This window comes from Hylobates moloch, unplaced genomic scaffold (assembly GCF_009828535.3).
Source record: "Hylobates moloch isolate HMO894 unplaced genomic scaffold, HMol_V3 SCAFFOLD_18, whole genome shotgun sequence".
NCBI classification, from domain to species: domain Eukaryota; kingdom Metazoa; phylum Chordata; class Mammalia; order Primates; family Hylobatidae; genus Hylobates; species Hylobates moloch.
Genome location: NW_026652293.1, coordinates 49,064,169 through 49,071,653, shown reverse-complemented (window position 1 = coordinate 49,071,653; position 7,485 = coordinate 49,064,169). Strand labels below are relative to the sequence as shown.

Sequence of the window (7,485 nt, the reverse complement as noted above, 5' to 3'; positions counted from 1 at the left end):
CATGTTTTCCTGGATGGTTTTGATGCTAGGAGCTGTTCTTTGGTGCCTACGCATTGAAGAGTTAGGTATTTATTGTATTCTTCACTATCTGAGCTTGTTTTTACCCATCCTTCTTGGGAAGACTTTCCAGATATTTGAAAGGACTTGCGTGTTGTGATCTAAGTGTATTTGCTTTAAGAGGCACCCCAAGTCCAGTAACACTGTGGTTCTTGCAGACTCTCAGAGGCACTGCCTGTATGGTCTTGGACAAGTTCCGGGAGAATTCTCTTTACCAAGCAGAGATTCTTGTTCTCTTCCCTTACTTTCTCTCAAACAAATGGAGTCTCCCTTTCTGTTCTGAGCCATCAAAAGCTGGAGATGGAGTGACACAGCACCCCTGTGGCCACCACCACTATGTGCTGGATGAGACCTGAAGTCAGCATAACACTGGGTCTCACCCAAGGCCTGCTGCAGCCACTCCCTGGCCACTGTCTATGTTCACTCAAGGCCCTGGGGCACTACAATCAGCAGGTGGCAAGGCCAGTCAGGTCTGTGTCCTTCCTTTCAGGACAGTGAGGTCCCTCTCAGCCCTAGGTGGGTCCAGAAGTATTGTCTGGGAGTCAGGAACCGCAGCCTAAAACCTTAGAAGCCTACCTGGTATTCTATTACACTGCAGCTGAGCTGGCACTTAAACCACAAAATGCAGTCCTTCCCACTTCTCCCTCCCCTTTACAAAGGCAGAGAAGGCTCACCCCATAGCCACCACCACCACAGGCCACAAAGAGTACTGCCAGACTACTTCTGATGTTCCCTTAAGTCCTAAGGGCTCTTAAGTCAGCCTGTGGTGAATGCCGCCTGGTCTGGGACTCACCCTTCAGGGAACCTCCTCTGGCTCAGGGCAGAATGAGAAATGCCATCTAAGAGTCAAGTTTTGGAACTGGGGACCCCAGGAGCCCTCTTGGTGCTCTATCCTGCTGTGGCCATGCTGGTACCCAAGAAGCAAGACAAAGTCCCCTTTACTTTTCCCTCTACTTTTCTCAAGCAGAAGGAGTTTTGTCCCATACTTGCTACAGCTGGTAATATACTTAGTCTCACCTGAAGCCAGCAAGCTTCAGAGACTCACCCAAGGCCCTTGATGTAGTACTTGGGTATCACTGCTGGTTATTCAGGGCCCAGGGGCTCTTCATCTAGCAGGTCAGGAATGCCACCAGGCGGGGGTTCTTTCCTTCAAGGCAGCGGGTTCCATTGTGGCCCAGAGTGTGTCCAGAAATATCATCTAGTAGCTAGGGCCAGGAATGGGGGCCTCATGACACTGAATGGTGCCCTATCCTGCTGTGGCTGAACTGGTGTCCAAGAGGCAAGACACAGTCATCCCCACTCTTCCTTCTCTTCTCCTCAAATGGAAGGAAGGGGTGTCTTTTGGAGCTGTGTGCTGTGCAGCCTGGGGTTAGAGGAGGGATGATTCCACTACTCCCTTATCCACTCCAGCTGGTATGTCAGTAGGTCGTGTTCCCCAGCCCACCAAGCCACCCACTGTCTCTAGGTCTAGTTCAGTACTAGGATTCATAAGAGCTGCAGTCCTTATGGCATAGACTGCCTTTCAAGTTTACTTAGAGACACAGAGCGCTGTTGCCCTTGGTGGTGAGGTTTGCAGGAACTCAAGTTCTGACTGCTGGGATCTGCGATTCCACTCTGGCTAGGGCTGGTTTAAACGTTCCCTCTGTGGACAGGTGTCAGTGGAGTTTGGTCTTGTTTTTCTTTTTGCTATAATAGGACAGCACTGAGTGCAGTGCCTCACAGTTGCTGTGTTCCCTTCCCCCAACACCCAGAGATGCTCTCCATACCAGGCTTCTGGTACTGCCAGGGGCTGGGGGGGGGGGGGTTGTGTTGGTGATTCAGGACTGTTTTGTCTATTTCTTCAATGCCTTTTTCAGTGATACAAAGTTAAAACCAAGTACTATGCGTGTCGCCTGATTTTTTGGTTCTTAATGAAGGTGGTTTTGTGTGTTTGTGTGTAGATAGTTGCTAAATTGGTGTCCTTGCAAGGGGACATTCAGTGGAGCCTTCTATTCCACCATCTTGCTCTGCCTCTTCCCACAATGTTTCTTTTATTTTATTTTATTTTTTTTTATTATACTTTAGGTTTTAGGGTACATGTGCACAATGTGCAGGTTTGTTACATATGTATCCATGTGCCATGTTGATTTCCTGCACCCATTAGCTCGTCATTTAGCATTAGGTAGATCTCCTAATGCTGTCCCCGCCCCCCCCACCACCCACCCCACAACAGTACCCGGAATGTGATGTTCCCCTTCCTGTGTCCATGAGTTCTCATTGTTCAATTCCCACCTATGAGTGAGAACATGCGGTGTTTGGTTTTTTGTCCTTGCGATAGTTTACTGAGAATGATGTTTTCCAGTTTCATCCATGTCCCTACAAAGGACACGAACTCATCATTTTTTATGGCTGCATAGTATTCCATGGTGTATTTGTGCCACATTTTCTTAATCCAGTCTATTGTTGTTGGACATTTGGGTTGGTTCCAGGTCTTTGCTATTGTGAATAGTGCCACAATAAACATTGCAACCTACTCATCTGACAAAGGGCTAATATCCAGAATCTACAATGAACTCAAACAAATTTACAAGAAAAAAACAAAAAACCCCATCAAAAGGTGGGCAAAGGACATGAACAGACACTTCTCAAAAGAAGACATTTATGCAGCCAGAAAACACATGAAGAAATGCTCATCATCACTGGCCATCAGAGAAATGCAAATCAAAACCACAGTGAGATACCATCTCACACCAGTTAGAATGGCCATCATTAAAAAATCAGGAAACAACAGGTGCTGGAGAGGATGTGGAGAAATAGGAACACTTTTACACTGTTGGTGGGACTGTAAACTAGTTCAACCATTGTGGAAGTCAGTGTGGCGATTCCTCAGGGATCTCGAACTAGAAATACCATTTGACCCAGCCATCCCATTACTGGGTATATACCCAAAGGAGTATAAATCATGCTGCTATAAAGACACATGCACAATGTTTCTTTTAAAGTATTTCCAGATCACTACTCAGACAAAAGACCTGAAGGAATACTTGTGGAGATCACTGGAACTATACCTCTCTGTGGCTTCCTTCTCTCTGATAGTCTGCCCATACATTCTATTAAACCTGAGCTCCTTGAATTCTGACCTCTTATCAGAAACTCAGCAGGATGGCCAAGCTCTATTTGGCAGTCCCAAGTGTTGGACTCTCAGTGTTGCTGCCAGCAAAGCACCTCTAGGCGGGAAGCTATGTCAATCATAGGGCTTACTTTAATTGTTTCCCTTTCCTTAGAGATTATAATCCAATGCTACCTGTTATATAGTGTGTTAAAATTTTTATTTGTGTGATTTTTCCAGTTTATGGAGGGAAGGTAAATCCATTAGCTGTTACTCCAGTATGGCGAGAAGTTAGCTTGATTCAATTTCAAGGTAGAATTATAGTGATAGTTTAACAACTTTAACTGCTTATGTATGTCATTTTTCTAATATTCTTTGTAAGACTACTTTGTTTTGGCTTGAGATATTACCAACCCAGTGTTGTTAGAGGGACTGGCTTATTATTTGGTCCACAAAATGAATTAAAACTTTGAAAATGAATTAAGAAACTGTAGTTTCTCCCTCTAATATCAGGGAGTGTAGGATATTCCCCAAATTTTAAAAACAGGTGATCATTTTCTAAGAGATCTACATTATTATATCTAGTTGCCTGGTATAAACCTGTATGAGATAATCTTTCATGTTGATTGTGTAAAAAGGAATCAGAATGGGCTATATGAGAGCCCTCAAACCAGCCTATGTGACTTTTTGAAATTCTGATTATTGTAACAACTTTTCATTGTGGTGAGACATAAATATATAGTTGTTTATTTATATTTGACCTATGAAGGTCATTCCTATAGAATATTAACATAAAATAGCAGGTCAGATAAATTTATCTTTGGTTAATTTTGATTAACTACTCCCTTGTAATTAAAGCACTAAATAAAGTACTAAAACTTTGTCTTAATTGTTGTTTTGGGTAAAAGTAATTCTTTGGCATGCATTTTTAATTAGATTACCCAGAAAAGAGTTTGATTATAGAGTATGTTACTCTGTGTAAATAAGACATAGCATAAAGCTGGGAAGTAGGAACAGGAATGGGAAGATGGCAGAGAGGGAAAAACTTTCTCTCTCTTTTTTTTTAGGTTTCAATATTGTGTTCAACTTTTATTTTAAGTAATGTCAATTGCAGCATTTGAAGGGGAGGATTTAATTCCACAAAAAAATGGAAGACTTTAAAATATACCCATTAAACTACTAAAAAATAAATGGAGTGGTGACAATATAACAGAAGTTCAATTTAGATTCTGAGTATTGTTACCATGTGATTAAAATCACACAGACTCTTCCAAGCTTATAGCTGGAGCTCCTGGAAGCTATTTCATATTCTGGTGCAAGGGCAAAAAACCACAACACGAGAAGGAATTAAGTCCTGCATTATTGGTTTCATCACATTCATCCTCTCTACCCCTAAATGGCCAAAATAAACAGTTACCACATCCTGCAGACCTTTTGGTGTAAAACAGGTGATGATGAACTGAGATGGGGAACAGGTCATGAATATCTGTCTAAAAAAGTCCATTTCAGGTGAGTTCGTACACACCATCAACCAATGAGCCTCTTATCTATTAGGGTTAAGAAACCAAGATTTGCTTCTTAGGAAACCATAATTTTATTCATTTACTCACTATGAATTTACAAATTGCCTCTATATTGTCAGCTTCCATTTGCAAACATTTCTATATAAAAAATAAATCTGGCATTTCTAGAAAAGCCAAGTTCCCTCCAATTCTACAGTCAAAAAGACCTCCTTTTGGAATTGAGTTTCTTCTGTACTTTTGAAAGGGTAATACCTTAAAGCTGAATCTTTTTTAACCCAGAGGCCTAACATGATATTTAGCAATACCTGCATCCTAGAAATATGACATTAAAAGATATATTAAATTGTGAAGATACTTATCCTGCAAAACAATTTCAAATTAGACAACTATACAGCATTGACTTACACTTGAAATTCCAGTCTTAGATCAAGCTTGTGAGCCTGAACGTTCTTACCCTACAGGAAAGCTGACAGTGTCAGTCTGATACCTAGCTTTAGGATCTGAATATATCCTAAACCTAAGAGGCTGAAGTGTTCGCTTTATCCAAAAAGCAAGTATCAGGGTTGATCTGATACTTGACTGCTATTTCAAATCACGTTTTACATTTTTCTGCTGTCCAGGCGAGATTCACAGTGCTCTCAACTTCCTTTTCATTTTCTGGTAAATTGAGCTACCAAGCACTATCCCGTCATTCACATTAGTGTGAAGCTGGAATTCATCAGTCTTCTAGCTAACCACAAAGTTGCTCTGGGTCCCTTAGGACTTTGCAGTCTCAAAATTCATCTGGTAGCCAGCTAGCCAACCTTTGTACACAGCACCAGAGAGCCTCTGATTGAAGGCTCAGCAATTTCAAAATCCACGTCACAGCTCAGGTTGATGTGCTACCACAAGTATCCTGTCTTGATTTTAGCATTTTTGTCTCCAGATTAGGAAAAATCAAAGGTCAGCTTTACTTTTTCTTCCCCAGTGAAAAGGATGAATCAAAGATCAGCTTCAGTCCATGTGCATTATTCTTCATGGTAATCTCAATGCCTAGTGTATTGTCAGTGTTCCATTTCTCTGTAAACATCAGGCCATGGTCTGTCCATCTGTACTTGGTTTCCAGACTGTCCTTCACTTTGGTGGTCTCAGTGTTGACTGAAGCTGAGCTTGTAAATTCAATCCATTCTCAGAATTTGCTTTCAAATCAAGCTTTATTAGTCCAGATCCATAGACCCTTGGTGAAAACATCCCTGGCAGATTTGTCAAGATCAGCACATGTGGGCAGCACGGCCATCTTCTGCTCAGAGGTGATAGCCACACGAGCTCAGAGGAAGCTACCACATGAATAGTGTTGCAGAGGTAGTAGTGGAGCCAGCAGTGTGGCCAAGGGTGGAATGGCACTGAGAAGGAAAGGCTTTCAAAAAGCAGAAGAAAAGTTGAGTGAAGATACTGAAGTTTGCCTAGTGTTGTGGGTTGAATTGTGCCCCACTCCTAAAAAATATGTTGAAGGCTGCTATGGTTTTAATGTGTCCCCAAAAATTTATGTGTTGGAAACTTAATCCCTGTTGAAATAGTATTGATACATGGAGCATAACAAGAGGTCATTTGGTCATGAGGATGAAGCCCTCAACAATGGATAAATGTCATTATCATGGGAGTGGATTAGTTCTCATGAGAGTGAGTTGTTATAAAGTGAGTCTGGCCCTTGATTTCTCTCTCTGTCTTGCACCCTCACTCACCAATGATGCCTTCCGCCATGGCATGACCCTTTCCAGATGCTGGCACCATGATCCTGGACTTCCCTCTCTCCCAATCCGTGAAGAAAAAATTTCTTTTTAAATAAATTACTCAGTTTGTGATATTCCGTTACAGCAGCAGAAAATGGATGAAGATAATTCATACTGGGGGTAGAGATATTTCTATAATAATACCTGATAATGTGGAAGTGGCTTTGGAACTGTGTAATGAGCAGCGGTTGGATGAATTTGAAAGAGCAGATTAGAAGAATCCTAGATTGCCATGAATGGAGCATTAGAGGTAATTCTGGTGAGGACTCAGAAGAAGACAAGAAGTGCCAGGAAAGTCTAGAATTTCTTAGAGATCACTCAAGTGGTCATGATTAGAATGTTGATAGAAATATGGTCAGTAAAGGACATTCTGATGAAGATTCAGGCAGAAATAAGGAATACCTTATTGGAAACTGGAGTAAAGGTCATCCTTACTATAAAGTAGCAAAGAACTTGGCTGAACTGTGTTCATGCCTGGAGGCTTAATGAAAGGTGGAATTTAAGAGTAATGAGCTAGTATACCTAGCAAAAGAAATATCTAAGCAGTAAAGGATTGTCTGCTGTGTGTCTACTTTTCAGCACTTACAGTAAGATGTAAGAGGAAAGAAATGACTTATAGATGGAATTTATAATCTAAAAGAAAATACAGCAGAAAGATTTAGAAAACTCAGTCTGGACATGTGTTAGAGAATGAAATAATTTTCAGGAGAGAAAACCAAAGTCATGGCCCAGCAACCATTTGCTAAGGAGATTAGTACTGATACAGGGATTATCAAGATAATGATAAAAAGACACTGAGGTCATTTCAGATACCTTCAAGGTTTTTCCTTCTATCACAGGCCCAAGCTCTGGAGGGGCAGAATTGTTTAGGGGACTTGCTTCCCAGAGCCACCTCAGGTCTCTGCTCCCTGCATTCTGGCACAGCACTCTTCACCTGCCCCAGCCATGGATTAAGTGGCCCCATGTGCAGCTCAACCTGCCACTTCAGAACATACAAGCCAAAAACCTTGACAGCATCCATGTGGTGCTAATTCTGCATGTGCACAGA

General features: G+C 41.8%; 1 pseudogene; it reads right to left on the bottom strand.

The window, feature by feature from the left end:
* Nucleotides 1–5,069: 5,069 nt before the first annotated feature.
* Nucleotides 5,070–5,944, bottom strand: LOC116457428 (voltage-dependent anion-selective channel protein 1-like; annotated as a pseudogene).
* Between the last annotated feature and the right edge of the window lie 1,541 nt (nt 5,945–7,485).